This window comes from Pleurodeles waltl, chromosome 5 (genome assembly GCF_031143425.1).
Source record: "Pleurodeles waltl isolate 20211129_DDA chromosome 5, aPleWal1.hap1.20221129, whole genome shotgun sequence".
NCBI lineage: Eukaryota > Metazoa > Chordata > Amphibia > Caudata > Salamandridae > Pleurodeles > Pleurodeles waltl.
Window position 1 is genome coordinate 1686405379 of NC_090444.1, and position 17821 is coordinate 1686423199.

At 42.4% G+C, this 17821-nt stretch overlaps 1 protein-coding gene across 4 annotated transcripts in view; it reads left to right on the forward strand.

Annotated features, from left to right (window-relative positions):
- KLHL29 (kelch like family member 29) overlaps positions 1-17821 on the forward strand; it is a 1044731-nt gene that overhangs the window by 977097 nt on the left and 49813 nt on the right. The gene's annotated exons all lie outside the window — the stretch shown is intronic.

Consider the following 17821-nt stretch of genomic DNA (forward strand, 5'->3'; position numbering starts at 1 on the left):
TTTTTTTTTTTAAAGCAGTAGGAATGTTTGAAAATCCCACTTCCTTGTAAATACTTTATGCTTAGTTCTCTTGTACTCTGAATGTTGCTAGCTAGCTATTCTTTTATGGTGGTTTCCATCCAACACATAATTGTAGAAAATAATACATCTGCTTCAAATAGTCCAGACATATTTGCATTACTAATGCTTGTTTATTATGTTTATCTGTCAGGAGCAGAGGAGTGTCGCTCCCGCCAGCAGCTGCAAACCCTTTGATACAAAACGATAATAAGAGAGCAGGCACAGGCTCCCAGTCTGCCTGAGAGTGCCCCCAGCTATTCCTGATGCTATCTGACCATCATCAGGACTAGCCACAGGGCAGGCCGGGAGCCTTTTTTATTAATTCCCCCTGCCACCACACCCCCAAGCCCCCCCCACCCACACACGGCCCCGCCCCAATTTAGCACCGCAAGCCGCTCCTGGTATCTGAGATTCTTTTTTTCAATTAGAAAAGTGAACTGTCTTGGAGATACAGATCTTTCCTACATGATTTATCATATTGCATTGAAAGACTCGCAGCCCTCATGGCTCTGTCCTCCGAGGAAGGGCCAAAATTCTACTCCACTCTCTGAGCAACCGTGCACTGTAAGTACTATATAGTAAATTAGAATGAACTTCTGAAACAGATTGTGGAATGGTGTTATAACCACCTACGATGCACTGAGAAGTGAACCAGTCAGTGAGGAGATGTCAAAGGGATAATTTGAAGAAAGTACATCTCTGTGATCTGCATGTTTGGATTAGACAAAAGAGCATGTGATACAAAAAAGCTGCAGATACCACATTCAAAGAAAATGTGTTTTAACTCAAAATAAACATTTAAAACAAACAAACAATCTCACTAAGTCAAGACTCAGCACAAATTTAACCTTCAAGTTGAAAAGGTATAATGTGTCACCTTATAGCACTGTAAATTAAGGTCTATGAAAAACACCCTCCTTCTGAGGTTTAAGGTGTAATTGTATTCAAGTGTTTATGAGCCCCTATCACACTGGTGTTACAATTTATTCATACTCATAATCCATGGGATTCTACAATCTCTTTAAAAAACTAGGATCTAATTTCCTAATAATAGGCAACTTGTGACGCACCCAGTCTCAGATTATTAAGAAATGATGTCCGAATCCCAAATGTAATAGCTAATTACTGTTAAGTGCTGACATCACAACACCTGCTACCAGAGCCAGCAGCCGAGGGGAAACGTGGGTCAGACCACAGAGCATAATTAAAGCAGCTGTTTAAATAATGAAAACAAAACATTTCTTTTTTTCTGCTCGTTTTTCCAGCTGCACAGTGACAAGCAGAAAGTAGATATTTATGGGAAAGTGTTTATTTTTTGACTCCTTGGATAATTGTAGAAATGGTAGAATCTATCTGCATGTTTCTACTGCAGCTGTTTTAAAAACCGATCCTACATTAAACTGTTTCTAAATTCTTTCTTCAACACATAGCTAACAGCTTTTTCGATCTATTTCAACTTTGCACTAGAGATTCTATTTTTAATCTTCATGTTTGCGAACATGCCCTCTTTTTCATTTGAAAGAGCTACGTGGCAATGATTTAAGTGGTTTGTGGGAAAGGTTATGTTGTGACCATGTATTGTAAAGAATAACGTACCCCCTGCCATACATAATAAGGATATTTCAAGTCATCTCCAGGTTCCATGGCCTTTCAAATGAGCTTGAATTTCGGCGTCCTTCTTCTGTCAGGTCATTGAACTCCTTGTTGAGGTGCAATATCCTTGTAATATTCTACATGGGGTACTTTATCCCATATATTTAGTTGGTGGTCCTAAGCACACAACTCTTCAAGGAAAGCCCCTTGTGCATGCACCATTATGGAATAAGTTGTTTTGGGACTATACCCCCCACCCCTGGATATACAGAGTACATATGGGTGTCTGCAGTGTACATAGTTGAGAGGGGAGTAATTTGATTAGGTGCCAGGATGATGCAAGACAAACTTTGCAGACGTAAGAGGCTATGTGGTAATTACTGCCCCTACTCAGGGATAATAACAGAGACATCCACCAGAGACAAGCATTGAACCTTTGTATGGATTGGGCGAGAGCAGTGCCCAGTTTCTGAAAAAGTAAGTTCTAAGTTGTAATGCTGATGTCAAGGGAAAAACTGCAGCGCTGCACAAAAGCTACCTGCAGGTCAGGGGACTGAGGCAAACTGTCATAGTTGTCAGAGGAAATACTGCTCTTACCTTTGAAAAGTGTTATTTGCATCCGCCCCTGCAGTCATTGCTGTGTGTCAAAAGCTCTTCTGCGCGGAAGTTGATGGTGGACAGGAAGACCTTTTCCAATACCTTAGTATGCCAGGGGCTGTACACCATGGGAAAGCATGGCATGTGCAATTACCTGTCATAGTCAGGAGAGGTGCAGAGTGCAGGAGAGAGGGCACTCAGAATGAAGAGAGCAGCACAGTACGTACAGCATTACCGTCCAGTGGGGTGAATGTGGCTCTCATGTTTCCAATAAGGATGTGTGCAATACAAAAAAAGTTTGATTGGCAGGTATTTTAGTTTTGTAGTGTGACAGCTTAATGATTTTTATGTATAAATAAATCGTTAAGTAAACTGTTGGCATGCATGTAGGGTTTAGTTAATTAAGCAAAATATAGCTAGAAACATATACTAATATACATTTGCTTAAATATTAAGTTCAATTCCACAATAAGATTTGGTTTGCATCCATGTAAAATCTGTTCATGATGTGCTCAAGCCCCGTAATCAAGCAAGAGCACATAAAAGACTATGGCAGCCATCTTAGATTGGTCAATTTTATATTGCTTGAAATACAAGCAAGGGTGCAGGTTTATAATGCAACACAGAACAAAATAATGGAAGTGTATCATCAAACTGCTTGCTGTCTTTGGCTCACCATCAGCAACACCACAAGAGCTCCCACCTCAGCTCTCTCATGTTAGAGTCTTACAGTAATAGAACTGAATGCTGTCACTCAGATCAAGCAAGCTGTGGCCTCAGGGCGCTGACTCAAATTCCTTGTCTACAGGAATAATTAAAGTATTATTTGAGACTGCTTTGGAGAGGCAGCAAAGGATGCCTCAATTCCAGTCCTAAAAATGCCAGGCTTCGATTCTGCCACCAAATTGGGCAAACAGAGTGTAACAGCTACAAGGCGCGCTTCTACTTCTGGGTAATTTAAAAGACCTTTTTTTAATAATTTGGACAAACAGTAGCTGCCCCCTGTGTTATTCAACTATTGCGCTGTTATGGATATAATATAAAAAAAGCTTTGTCTACGACATAACTGGGCTTATTCAGCCACCAACCCACTCTACAATAAAATAGGTCTTTCTATAATGTTTAATGTCTTGGGTTGGAGGGACTGATTATAAACAAGCATTTGCAATGCAACGGGTCTCGCGTTTGCTCATTTTAGAGCTGATAGTGTTGAAACTCCTAACCCGACTTTTCACCTATAGGGCAAAAGTGCATTTATATACGTAACCGAAAAAGTGCAATTAACTAATGTAAAGCGATCGACTTCTGCCAAGCGGGATCGCACTCGTAAATTAGAGAAAAAGAAGTCCACGAGCCTGATGGAAAACAGTGAGCCTCGCATGTTTTCTGTACTTGGTCGCAGCGCTCGAGGAGGGCCAGCCACCGGAAAAGGCATGCCGGATGCGTGCCTTCGACTAATGAAAGCAAGCAGATTTTATTAGGCAAGCCCACGAACCAATAAAAAACACTGACGTGATGGTGACGGGGCTCCGAGCCCTTTTCTAAACACTTAAGAGTCTCGGTGCGATACGCATGCGCGAGCGCATGCAACGCAGGCTCGACCCTAAGAAAAAGCAATTCTTGGAATGGCCCTTAAAAAACCTAAGCTGCATTGCAAGAGCGGTCCCTCCACCACAGCAGCAAAATGGCCAATTCTGCTAAGCGCCCCAGATGTACTGTAAGCTTGTGGCTGCTCCAGCAAATATTTATATTTACTGTAAAATGCCATGAGTAAATAGGAAAATAATCACAGATAAATTCTCATTTCTATGGTAGGGGAGGGCATGCCAATTGTGATTTATTGGTGTATTTGTTCTATAATTTTTTTGAACCAACAAGCAGCATCCCCTTTTGGAAACACTTGAACGTCGGTCATAGAGCCTTACTCACTGAAATGCCAAAGGCTAACTTTGTTGGCTTCCAATACTTCCAAAAAGGGAAGCAATCCAGCTTCACAGGGACCAGTCAGTCACTGTAGTGCCTCCTTGGTCACCTGGTAATGGCTGACTTCTATCGATGAGTGATTTGTTAAAAAAAATATCTATTTTAAGGGGTATGCAATGCAGTTCTTTTACTGCCGGTGTGCATATTAGTAGTGTAGTTGATGAGATAATAAGATTAGTTGCGGAAAGGAATGCTCTGTTGAGGCAAATTATCAAGTGAAAGGCATGATTGTAAACTGTGGCTCCTGCTGCAAATGGGTAATATGCAAATTCATGCTTATAAATATGAGGATTAGTTTAACACACAGTAATCTTCCAGTTATAAGGGACTGATTCTTCAATGGCGTTGTCATTGCGGATGTTCTCCTAGCAAGCTGCAGTGGCATTTTAGAGGATTGACAGGTTTCTTTCAGCATCAAATGAAAGGTAGCCCTGAAAGCTGACAGAGAGCTGGTATTTAACAAGGCTGTCTCAGCGGTTTGCTACTATACTTTGTTTTAAGGAAAGTCAAGAGACAACAGCTTGCACTGTAAGTCAATAGTATATTTCAGCCACGAACATGTCTGTGGGGTTTGACTGTCAGTGTCTGTGAACATCACCGGTTCTTGGTGTCCCGGGAAGAGGATCCTGGTACTTTGTTGTTTTACAGAGCTGTGCATTACGCGCGCGCACAGCAGGAACCCTCATTGTGCAGGTGTCTGCCGCTGGCTCCAGGGTCATGTGCAGCCGTAACAATATGCCTGTCACAAACATGGCCGATCGAGTGCCATGCAGAAGTCTTTCTTCACTAGTATTCAGTTCAGTGAGGAGAATTGAGAGAAAGTCTCAAACTTTGGTAATTATACTTCAAGTAATTAAGCCCTGGGCTCCTAAAACTTGTTTATAAAAGAAAGATACTTAAATACCTGTTCCTTGATTAGTAAAAGGGGACGTGACAATGCTAACATGTTTAGCACAAGTAAAGAGTTCCTGCACAATGATCAATGTAGAGATTTAGGAAGAGATTTAAGGCTGATTCTTGGCATGTTAAACAGTAATAAAGTGATATCGACAAGTGACAAAAAATAAACATACTCAATATATCGTCAGCACAGTACTAGAGAAAGCGTTTAATTTTAGAGAAAACATTTTAAGGAGGTCGAGGCTTTTGCATAAATAAATAAAAACGTAATCAAGTAAGGAATAGAGGAGTGATTCGGGGAAAGTGGCAGTAATTAAAAGGGAACGTCTCTGGTGCTGCAAGATGGAGGGAAAAAGACCGTCAAGAATCGAAAGCTGGTGTTTGCTAACTGTGATCATAACTCCTGACTGTTCCTCTAGGACGGACAGTTAGGATTTTGTTACCTTGTTTTTTTAGCAGCCCAAGCACATTAACTCTATTTAATAAACCATAAAAAAAAAATCATTTTGAAAGTCATTCAGCATAATATCATTACACCAGATTCACAAAGAAGGGTATCAGTGGATATTTGCAATTAAAGTAATATGACCATTATTTTTTCTTTCATTTTTTGCCTTTGTTCAGTGTGATGTAAATTGATGTTTACAGTGTCCAATGTTACATGGTCAGTATTTACCTTTGATGTATTTCTAATGTCAAGCATTATGCCAATCGTTTGGTTTCCTGCCTCCTCTGATGTGCAAGGCATTCCTTTTCAGTACCTTTGTGTGGCTATGAGTTATGTGTGATTTGATTCGAAAGCTTGACTGGAATAAATGCAAGCCTGTTGAGCTGTAGTACTACTGGAGTAGATTTGGGAGTACCTCTGGTGAATTTCAATTGACTTACTCTTCTTTCTATTTTCATGTCGATTTCTCTGCCTTTCCTACATTCTCCCTTTCCTATTCCCACTTTGCAGTGCATAGACCTTATTTTTCAGTCACTCTGACATTAACACCTAAAACATAGAAGGTAGGAGAGGCATAGGTGTAGATTTCAGTCTGTAAATTAGTGAATTGCATTAGTAAGTATGTGAAGTATTATTACAGTAGTACAACTTTGTATGCTTATGTGCCTTGGTGAATAGGCCTTCTGCTATTAATGACATTCAGGAATGCAGTGAGTGTGGCGCTATACTTAATATAGTAAAAAAATAGCCCCCCAATTTAAAAAGTGTTGTTAAAACCTGTACTTGTATTCAGAGGGGTATCAAAGTGCACGACTGTAATGCACAGCAAACTGACAACGTGGGGCACTTAAAGGAAAGGCTCACCATCACTAGTATACAGAGTAACAGGCTTAAATATCATTGAAATGTAGTGCACAGAATGGACTTATGAGTGTGCAGTTTTCCAGGTTTATTACCTTGAGCTTTGCTCTGAGGTCAGCACTTTGGGGAATGGGGAGCAGCACAGACCACAGACACCTTATTTGTGTGAAAAAGGCCACTTTATTGAAACAGTTGCACATCACATGACAGAACCCTGGCCTTAAGCTGTAGTGAATCCTAGTTCGTTTTAATGGGATAACAGGAGTTAGCTTAGCCTCTGGCTTGTAGACTCATGCCCCCATCACCTAGTGACTTTTAACCTACTTAGCTTGCTCTGTCTTAGCCCATTTAATTATTTATTTCTTCTAAGATGGCTGCCTTGTTTATAGTTAGGCCACTTGTTATGTGTTACATTATCAGTGTCACCGCGCCAAGGCGTCAAGATCAAGCACCAAAGACAAACAAACAGTAGGTGTTCACACTTAGGGATTTTCCCTCTCTATACTTTCGAGGGATTGTTGATATTAATTGCCGTCCCAAGCATGCCTGTTATCTATTGTTTAGGAATACACCTACGTCAGGTGACCTTGTAGATCTGTATAAATACATCACACTTTAGACAGATAATCAGAGGGATTCCGACCAGAGGGCATCGCCACCAGCGCTGATACCGATGCTACAGTCGTCTTGACGCTGACTCAGTCTTCGTGTCCCTGCGGAGTCTGAGATAGAGACCTCATTCCAAGGTAACGAGGGTTGGGGGCTCCTCTCATGGACACGGCATTGGCAGATTAGGTTTAACAAACCCAGCTCTCCTTTAGGTAGGAGGTTAGGCCTATTCACATCGGGGTATTAGGGCATTACCATCTCATATATCTTTTTCATGTATTGCAAAATGGTGGGGGTCTTCGTAACAATGACTCTCGTCTTCACAATACTGTTACTTGCTTTATTCATTATCCTAATCATTGCAGTCCATGCAACTTATCGCAAATTGCAGTTATGTTAAATAAAAACTATTAAAACTTTACTGCATCTGTGTCATTGCCTGTGTTTGTATGAGACATAATATATCTGTGAGAAAAGGGTAATCTCCGTTTAACCACGACACTCCCTGAGATATCTTATTTTCGAGTCCATGCGTAAACGGCTGCCATATATCACCTTTTACTATTGTGTTTCTGGTGAGGTACTGCTAGTGAGCCGGTAAGGTTGAGGTAACAGTTGCGACTTGTTGTAGGATAGACGTAGTCGCCTACAAACAAAAGTACTGTCATCCTTATACCAGCAGTCTTGCTCAGAACGAGAGTCCAAACTACGACATGGCGCCACCAACGATGGTGTTTAGGCACAAATTTACGGATGCCCTGACTATCACTGTCTCACAGACAAACAGGTACCATAAGTACCATTATACAGAGACGTCCGTGGTCTTTGGGAGAATCCTCCTCAGCTGAAAAGGTAATACCTGATTAAGCTGTAGGTTGTTCGAGCTCGAACTAATAAAAGGAAAATACTTCCCCTATCTGGTGTTCCATTTCTCTAAACAGCTATGGCTGATACCATAGACATTCCTGAAAATGCTAGACATGCACTAACACAACATTTATTAACTCATGGCCTTACAGATGAGGGCGGGGATGTTACTCTGATAATAGAAGCTACTGAAGCATACCAAACAGAAACATATTACTGTTGGGTCACCTTTCCTGAGGTTGACCAAAGAACGCACACATTTCACACAAATGAAGTTGCGAACGTACCTTTACGGTACCAGGCATACCAGTATCATGAAATATCGCTCACATACCAGGAGCATCAGAACTGGTTTGAAGGCGCCCTACCACATGTACTACGAAGAGTGAGGTTAGGTCCCTTAAGTAATGAGGGACCTACCTGGCCTATGTTCGCCACATATACACCTCACCTAGGCATACAGAATATGCCAATAGCAGATTTACGAATTTTGTATAATGAATTAGTGGCATTATATAGACGATTAGTTCAGTTCGTAATGCGAACATTGAACACAACACCAGCGCGTCCGGCACCGCCAGTAGCTGGTGGTTATCAATTGGCTACTGGGATTAATCCACAAACAGTGCATACTATTATGGGTAAAGTGCCCACGGAACGGGAAAAAATACTGTTCTGGATTGCCCAGAAAACGAATCAGCTGGAAGCTGTGTTTCCCCATACGGGACCACAGGAAAAACAGATTGCTCACTATGTGCTTGCCTTTTGGGATGGTTCCCTCGGTGGATGACTGTGCCACATGGGGTACAGTCTTCGCTGCCATATATACTTCCACACATGGTACCCCGACACTTGCCAATTTACCGGAAGTGTTAAAACAAATACAACAGGAGCATGGGGCTGCACCAGCCCTGGATTTGGGGATGAAATGAATGCGTAACTTTGACGCTGTATCGTCAATAATACTCAGTAATATTAAAGGGGAAGCAGTAGCACTGGCAATTCGCCAGCGTCTCCGGGAAACTCCAAACCAGGAACAGGAGAGACAGCTACCTAAAATAATTTCTGATACCTATACTAGTATAGGACGGGATAGTCTGGGAGCCAAACCTAAAAAATTGGAGTTACAAAGTACCGCCCATAAGGAGGGTACAAAGCAGGCACAAGAGGGCTCTAAGAAGTGCTGGGACTAACAAAAAGATTTCAAGGAAATCAGAAGAAATAAGAGAGCTGATTCTCCGCACCCGGAGAACTCCGAAAGGAGGTATAATCTCAGAAATAGGGAGAACATTAGAACTCCAGACAGATATAGTGATTCACGTTCCTCTCATTCATTTCAGGACGCACCGGATAGACGTAGCGAGAGAGGGGCCCTTCAGGATCGAGGTCCGGAATACGTAAAAGAAAAGAAAGACTCGCCACAGTCTACCTTTAAAAAAGAAGAAAAGACTCCTCAGCAAAAGCAGAACGCTGTTGAGGAACAAGAGGTGGGCGGTGACTCTGTTAGACAGTGCGGCAGAGGTCACGATATGTCGCCAGAGTCTGAAAGATCATCTGGATGCGACAGCAACTAGCGATTACATCGCGGTTGAAACAGCGGATGGCTGCGTTCTCCCCCCGATAGGGTTTATGATTTAACAATTCAGATAGAGGGAGACGTGAAGCGCACTATTAGTGTAATATTTTGGGATGAACTTACTAGTGATATCCTATTGGCCGAGAGAGACTGGCCGTCTGAACACGTCCGCGAGCTCCCGCATGGGGAAGATGTCATTTTGCCTTCTTTCTCCGATCTTGTTCCGGAAGCAGCAAAAGGAGCCTATGCTGCTGAATGGGCTTTCCTTGTCAAGTTATTCCCGTTAGGTCTACACCCCAACTGCAACCACAATACCCTGTTAAACATGAAGTGAAAGCTCCGGTAAAGGAGATCTTATCACAACTTGAGTACCAGGGAGTAATTGAGCCCTGTATGTCTGCAATGAATAATCCATTATTCCCCGTTGCAAAGCCAGATAATTCATATAGAATAGTAGTTGATTATAGACACTTAAATAGTCATACACGCACGTATGCTATACAAAATTCACGCAGCACAGCACTGATAAACAATATAGTGCGTATAAAATATAAAACTACATTAGATATATCTAATGGATTTTTCTGCCAGAATTTAGCACGTGCAAGTAGGGACCTAAGTGCATTTTCATTTGGCTCTCAGAAACGCTTTTGTCGTTTACCTCAAGGCTATAAAAAAAGCCCAGGCCTGTTTTCAGCCCGTGTAACATCAATTTTACATGATATTGATTCCAAGGCATTGTCCTATGTAGATGACATATATCTCACAGACGACGTCCTCGACATTCATCTTGCGAGGGTCGATCGGATCGTTTTGGGATTTGCAGACCTCGGTTATAAATTCAATTTTAAGAAAAGCAAGATAGTCTTTCTTAGTGTATTATTCCTGGGATATGAGCTATCAAACGAGGGGAAGAGCCTGGCCCTGCACTTTCTAGAGAAGTGTGCTCAACTGCAGCCTCCAAATACACTTAAGAAATTGCAGTCATTATTGGGTTTCTTCCATTTTGGCAGAACATACATTCCAGATTATGCAGAACGCATCAAGCCACTTTATGAATTAGTTCAGCCCAATTTTTCTAGCAGATGCTGGACGATTGAACACACACACATCCTTAGGGACATGCAACAGGACATGCTAGAAGCTAAACACTTGCGCACACGTGACAATAAAACAAACTTAGTCATCAGAATAATTGATGGTGCCCTTGGATTTACTTATGCCACCTTTAATGAGGATGATGCGGTACCGATAGCATATAAATCACATTTATATTCAAATGCTGAACAATTTTTGCACCTACAGAAAAGATTCTGAGAGCAGTTCAGATGGCCGTTATAAAAGAGAGGCCACTTGCCCATGGGAAACACATTATTGTTGTCTCCCCGGTGCCGGCCTTAGAGGCTGTCACAAAAGCGAGCATTCCGAACGCTAAGGCATTACATCCACGTTGGATTCAATGGGCAACGTCTCTGACCGCAACTGATGTCGATTATATATTCGATCCAAGACTTCAAACACAAGAATTTCTTCAGTATGAACAAGAGTACCCCGCTCCTCTGAATATTTTGCCACTAGACAGTTACAATACTATCATATATACTGACGGATCAGCACAACCAGCTGTGGGTACTAGACATCAATACTCAGCAGCTTGTGCAGCCGTGTGCGGAGTGATGGAAGATGGAGTCTTCCACCCTCACAATACCTACACGCAGACCTTGGGGACTCCACGGCACAGTTGGCTGAGCTTAAAGCTCTTAATCTAGCGCTTGAACACACTGAGACAGGAAGACAGACTGATAGTCTGTGACTCATATTACTGCATCCAGTCATACAATGAATATCTCAATCATTGGGAACTGAACGGGTTTAGAGATTCAAAGGGGAACACCATTAAACACAAAATATTGTGGGGGAGGGTGGCTGATCTTAAGGATATGCTACCGTGTGTCCATGTAGTACATACATTAGGACACCAACGTGTAGGAATACATGTTGCTGGTAATACATTGGCTGATGAAGCAGCCAAAGCATCAGTAGCTACGGCTTCTGTGGCTGCAGTGACTTGTTCTCGAACGAGATTGGATAATGAAATACTGATTGCCGTTAAAGCTTCGGCTGCAGGCAAGCCCCTTCCGAAAGGATACCCTACAAACTATACTTACCATATCGGTGCACAGAATGTTGCTTATACAAAGAGTCCTGGGGTTGGAGATCGAGTGATCCCCAATGAAGACCAGAGATTAGAGCTGATTACAGCAGCACATGAAGGTGTCGCTTCTGCACATGCTGGTATACAGGAGACGATAACAATTCTGTAGCAACACTACTGGTGGCCTGGTCTATGCAGACGAACTAAGCAGTATGTCCTTTGCTGTGACATTTGCCAGCAGATTAAGGGCTCTAAAATCAAACGCCCTCCGCAGACATCCCTCTTAGTGTCTGACAAGCCACTTCAGTGTGTGTACCTGGACCATTGTGGTCCCTTACAGCCTGATGGTGCATACAAATACATTTTAGTGGCTGTGAATTCCTGTTCTAGATTCCTGTGGGTTTGGCCACAGCGGTCGGCTGACACCCGGACTGTTATAAAAGATTTGCTGATCTTTATCGGTACAAATGCGGTTGCAGCATTCCATTCGGACCAGGGCCCTGCATTTGCCTCTAAGGCATTCAGGGACACCATGGGGACGATGGGTGTTGAACTCCATTACTCCTCACCATACCATCCCGAGGGAAATTCGGTTGTGGATAGGCAGAATCGTGATCTAAAGCAGTCCTTAACAGCTCGAGTATTAGGTTCAGGCCGCAGTTGGTTACACCACCTATATGGGGTCCAGAGAGAACTGAATAATCTGCCAAGACGGTCCTTGGGGGGGACGGTCTCCCTATGAGGTTCTCTTTGGGATACCTATGTATGTCCCAGATCTTGATGCCCCTGGTATGGTGGCAGCAGAAACACCATTTGACATAAAAGAACGTCTCACTGTTTTACAGGCGCTTCAACAATTTTGTGATGATAAATCATCTACAAGTTCTGCCACCTTAGGAATAAGGGAATTGGCGAAAACTTCGACTGGCTGGATTCCTAAAGTTGGGGATCTGGTTCGTGAGAAGATCGCTGTGAAGAAGGAGTTCGGTCCATCATACAGAGCACCGGTGCCAGTCTTGGGAATAAAAGGCACCAGGACTGTCATCTTACCACCACTGTCTGGTTCTAAGACGAACAGATTCATCTCCATTGATGACATCAAATTACACCATGTGGCTGATCCTTCACAGTAGACCAGGAGGTCCCTTGGGTGGTTCCCGATCCCCTCTCAATACCCAACAGGACATCCATCTACATAGTAGGATGAACATCATTACTACTGACTATGCAACTATGTCAACTGCTGTTCCAGACACTTCCTCGACCATGGGTAGGGCGGAAAATGAACTTTTGTTGGTTTCAGTCACATCTTCAGTGATCACCCGCTTCAAGATTTGGCTGTATTTTACACGAACACTTCCACGACTAATGATGTTGTCTATCAAGAGCCTCCACGTGCGGTGGATCAGAATACACCGGCTCCTGTGTTTGCAGAGACTACCTCTGGCTATTTCATTGACATTGATGATTTTTCTTCGGATTCATCCTCTACAGTGATTGACAATATTTCAAAAAGTAGTAAGCAGTATCGATGGCTTAAAAAGACCTATTTGATCTACCCATGGAACTACCTGTGGTTCTGTTTGACATTTATTGCATTATTTTTATGGATTGGTTTTGTGACTGTTTTCTTTTTGCTCATAAATGGTCACTATATTCCTGATCGCTCCTCAGTGGAGCCTGTTGATGAAATTTTAACACCACAACATTCTTCACATAAGGTCCGAAGAGATTTGTCCCCTGTAAATATTACAGCAATACCAATTACTGATGGGATTGTGTGGGACAAAGTTCCATTCGATGTATACGGGCCTACAGAGATTATTCAAATACCATACGTGTTAAAAATTTCAATGTCTGATGTTATTACACCTAATGTTGTCTCTGATGATTGGGATGTCCAAACAGTTGATTCCATGCTAACTGAAATGAAGGACTATTCCGCTTTTGAAAGTGATGATGTATATGATTATACAATGAATTATGGGGAAATGTTCTGCTATAACAATTGGGGACATCACTACCTACACCGTGCCACTAGATATAGGCCTCTCTTGAACTACACACAGTGGGAACACTGTTCTACACCACAGGTGGGGAGTCCAAAGTATTATAGCGATAAATTTACATACTTTTCTGGGCATTATACACAAAAAGCAGAGTCGTATTATTTTAAAATACCTCCGGCACAAATTAGGAAGATTTTGCTAACAGATACAAAACTGATTTATTCAGATCCCTTTGTTTCCTGGCTCTCAATTGAGGGTTGCGAATATTGGAAAAGCACTATTGACTTGAAAAGTGTATGGGGAACAAAAGATTGGCAGATACAGGGTAGGGAGGCTTTGTTTCGAGCATGCCTGATTCCTGTGCAAATGATTTTCTTAAATGACACTATTGAGCAGGCATCCTGTCTGGGGTTAGCAAAAATTTAAGTTCTGAACACGGCCAGTATCCCTACTCCGGCAAAATTTAAAGATTGGCAACACTTTCTTAATGTTACGGAGGACAGGCTAGATGCAATGGTTAAGGCTGGTACCTATAATTCTTAACTTTTCAGTCCCGGCGGGTGGTTGGTATGGCCCACCGACACTAATGAGTGTCAAAAGCGTTTCTTGAATTCTTCAGGGTTTTTTTCAATTAACAGGCCAGACCCTCGCTTTATATCGGGTCAACATACAGGTATAGTTACAAGATACAGTGTGGGTAAGCTGTGCCAGTAATGGATACGAACAAACACGTTAGCAGCAATTAAGAAACACCTGAACACTCTTTCTGACAGTATAGACTTGCAGGATTTTCTGCTAGGTCCTAGAAAACAGCGCTCAAAAAGGTTTTTATGCTATGTACAATGAAATTTGGAAACTTTCCCAGATTGAGGCTGCTGCGCGTTTAAGGCAAATAGATAAGGAAAATTTGGAAAAAACATTAGCTGTTGTCGACAATGGCATGAATACACTGTCCAACAGGATTTATTCACTATCGAATATAGTGTCGTCTGCTATTGATATCACTCAGACTTGTCCCGGTTATATCATGGGCAAACACAGCTACGTTCCATCATGCAGCTAGGTTGGACATTACAGACACTGAAAAATGGCCACATTCCATGGAAATATATTAATGGGAGTGAATTCTTCACTGCTTTTAACTTTTCCAGGGAACAAGAGACAATGGCTAAAAGGGAGGCTATTTGGAAACTTTCCCAGATTGAGGCTGCTGCGCGTTTAAGGCAAATAGATAAGGAAAATTTGGAAAAAACATTAGCTGTTGTCGACAATGGCATGAATACACTGTCCAACAGGATTTATTCACTATCGAATATAGTGTCGTCTGCTATTGATATCACTCAGACTTGTCCCGGTTATATCATGGGCAAACGCAGCTACGTTCCATCATGCAGCTAGGTTGGACATTACAGACACTGAAAAATGGCCACATTCCATGGAAATATATTAATGGGAGTGAATTCTTCACTGCTTTTAACTTTTCCAGGGAACAAGAGACAATGGCTAAAAGGGAGGCTAGTTTCACTCTGCTTCAAGTAGAGAAATTAGATAAGTTGCCCTTCACGGTAGCAGAGAGTCCTTCAACTATCTTGCTCTTACACGGCATTATTAATTTACCGATTTCGACCTTTCGTTTCTCGAGCTGCCTGAAACATCTTGCAGTGGGACGATATGAGCAACTAGGTGATAGCTTTATTAAGGAAGAGTGGGAGTTGCCCTTTGACTATAGATGTCTGAACGGTGAAAGGGAGGTCTTTCTTAGCGGAAGCGAATGTGAGACTGCTGTTCGTCATTCTATGATATGCAAACAGGTGTCTCTTCACGGTCTTTGCAATGCGGGGGTCACGAATTTGGCCTGTTTTCTGAAGGGTACACCCGTCCCCTTGATTCGTCCAGTGTTTCATGTACTTTCCAATGGAAGTTATGTGGTACTGAACGATCAAAGCTGTTGCGGCATGCGACCTGGAATTGCCTACGCAATCTCGGTCACGAAGGTCGTTACGTGTTGTGGACATGTTTTGTTTCCCCCCACACGAGAGATAAAAGTATCTGACATGTGGCCCCACATAGATACTATTAATGTGAACTATGACAAGCTGAGTAGGCTAAAGGCGCTATTGTTTCAGAAACAGGTCGCCTTGACATCCGCAAAAGAGACGTATGCTCTCCAGATTGCGAGATCATCAGCCGAGATACAATCCCTTTTAAATACCAATTTCCCCAAACACTTTGGAGATCTGGTATCCAGAATATTCAATGCTTTGAGCACCACTGGGATTGTTCATTTCTTTAAGGCTGTCGGGTCTGGTTTCATGTCCATCTTCCAGACTGTCTTAGGAGTCATCCCATCAGCCATCCATTCTCTCTTTTCAAGTGTGTTTGGTGGCTTTCCAATTATTTTCGCTTTGATTGGCGGACGACTGCTGCTATTTCTTCTGATTCGCGGTGGTTGTTTCTTTCCAGCAACGCAGAGCAATGGAGCCGCTCCCGCCAACTCCGCTGTGCTGTAAGCGCATGGTTCGGGTCTTCGGTGCACCTTTGCTGGTGGAACTGGAGCTTGACTGGTCGTTGTCATTTCGGCCACTTCTCTGGTGTGTACAACCAGTCTTCCGCTGCATATGGTGTCTCTTTGAACATCTGCCTATGGTCTGTCTTGCTGTTGCACCGACATCTCCTGTGGACCATGAACTTCTGATGTCCCCGATGAGGGTTCATACACGGTCATGCCCCTTGAGACTGAGGTTGCTCCGCGAGGCCACCTATGAGCCTTCCATTGTGAGATCTACCATGGATGAGGACACTGCAGCAGATAACGATACACCAGGAAATACGGTTCACTTCTGCTCTGTGGATCCGTTTGTCCGCCCAGCACTCGACTTAACTTCGGACAATGTTGATTAATTTTTGAGATCCTTGACTGGTGACTTCGATTACATTCTTCAAGATCATGCGTATAACAAATAATTTGATGAATTGACTTGCCATTCCTGATTCCAAATTATGCATTTAAATTGACATTTGCTGTTGCACCCTGTACTTGTCATAGTTGACATTAACATCTCTGTATGTATTTTAAACAGATTTTTGTAAACATATTTTTAACACATGCGAATGCTTTTGTAGCTTGTTTTTGCTTTTAGCTTTTAGTTCAGAAGCAATTTTTAGCATTTGGCTTCCTGTACCTTCATCATACCTGTTACGGCAATGGGGAGGATGTAGTGAATCCTAGTTCGTTTTAATGGGATAACAGGAGTTAGCTTAGCCTCTGGCTTGTAGACTCGTGCCCCCGTCACCTAGTGACTTTTAACCTACTTAGCTTGCTCTGTCTTAGCCCATTTAATTATTTATTTCTTCTAAGATGGCTGCCTTGTTTATAGTTAGGCCATTTGTTATGAGTTACATTATCAGTGTCACCGCGCCAAGGCGTCAAGATCAAGTACCAAAGACAAACAAACAGTAGGTGTTCACACTTAGGGATTTTCCCTCTCTATACTTTCAAGGGATGGTTGATATTAATTGCCGTCCCAAGCATGCCTGTTATCTATTGTTTAGGAATACACCTACGTCAGGGGACCTTGTAGATCTGTATAAATACATCACACTTTAGACAGATAATCAGAGGGATTCCGACCAGAGGGCATCGCCACCATCGCTGATACCGATGCTACAGTCGTCTTGACGCTGACCCAGTCTTCGTGTCCCTGCGGAGTCTGAGATAGAGACCTCATTCCAAGGTAATGAGGGTTGGGGGTTCCTCTCATGGACACGGCATTGGCAGATTAGGTTTAACAAACCCAGCTATCCTTTAGGTAGGAGGTTAGGCCTATTCACATCAGGGTATTAGGGCATATACCATCTCATATATCTTTTTCATGTATTGCAAAATGGTGGGGGTCTTCGTAACAATGACTATCGTCTTCACAATACTGTTACTTGCTTTATTCATTATCCTAATCATTGCAGTCCATGCAACTTATCGCAAATTGCAGTTATGTTAAATAAAAACTATTAAAACTTTACTGCATCTGTGTCATTGCCTGTGTTTGTATTAGACATAATATATCTGTGAGAAAAGGGTAATCTCCGTTTAACCACAACACTCCCTGAGATATCTTATTTTCGAGTCCATGCCTAAACCAGCAGTCTTGCTCAGAGCAAGAGTC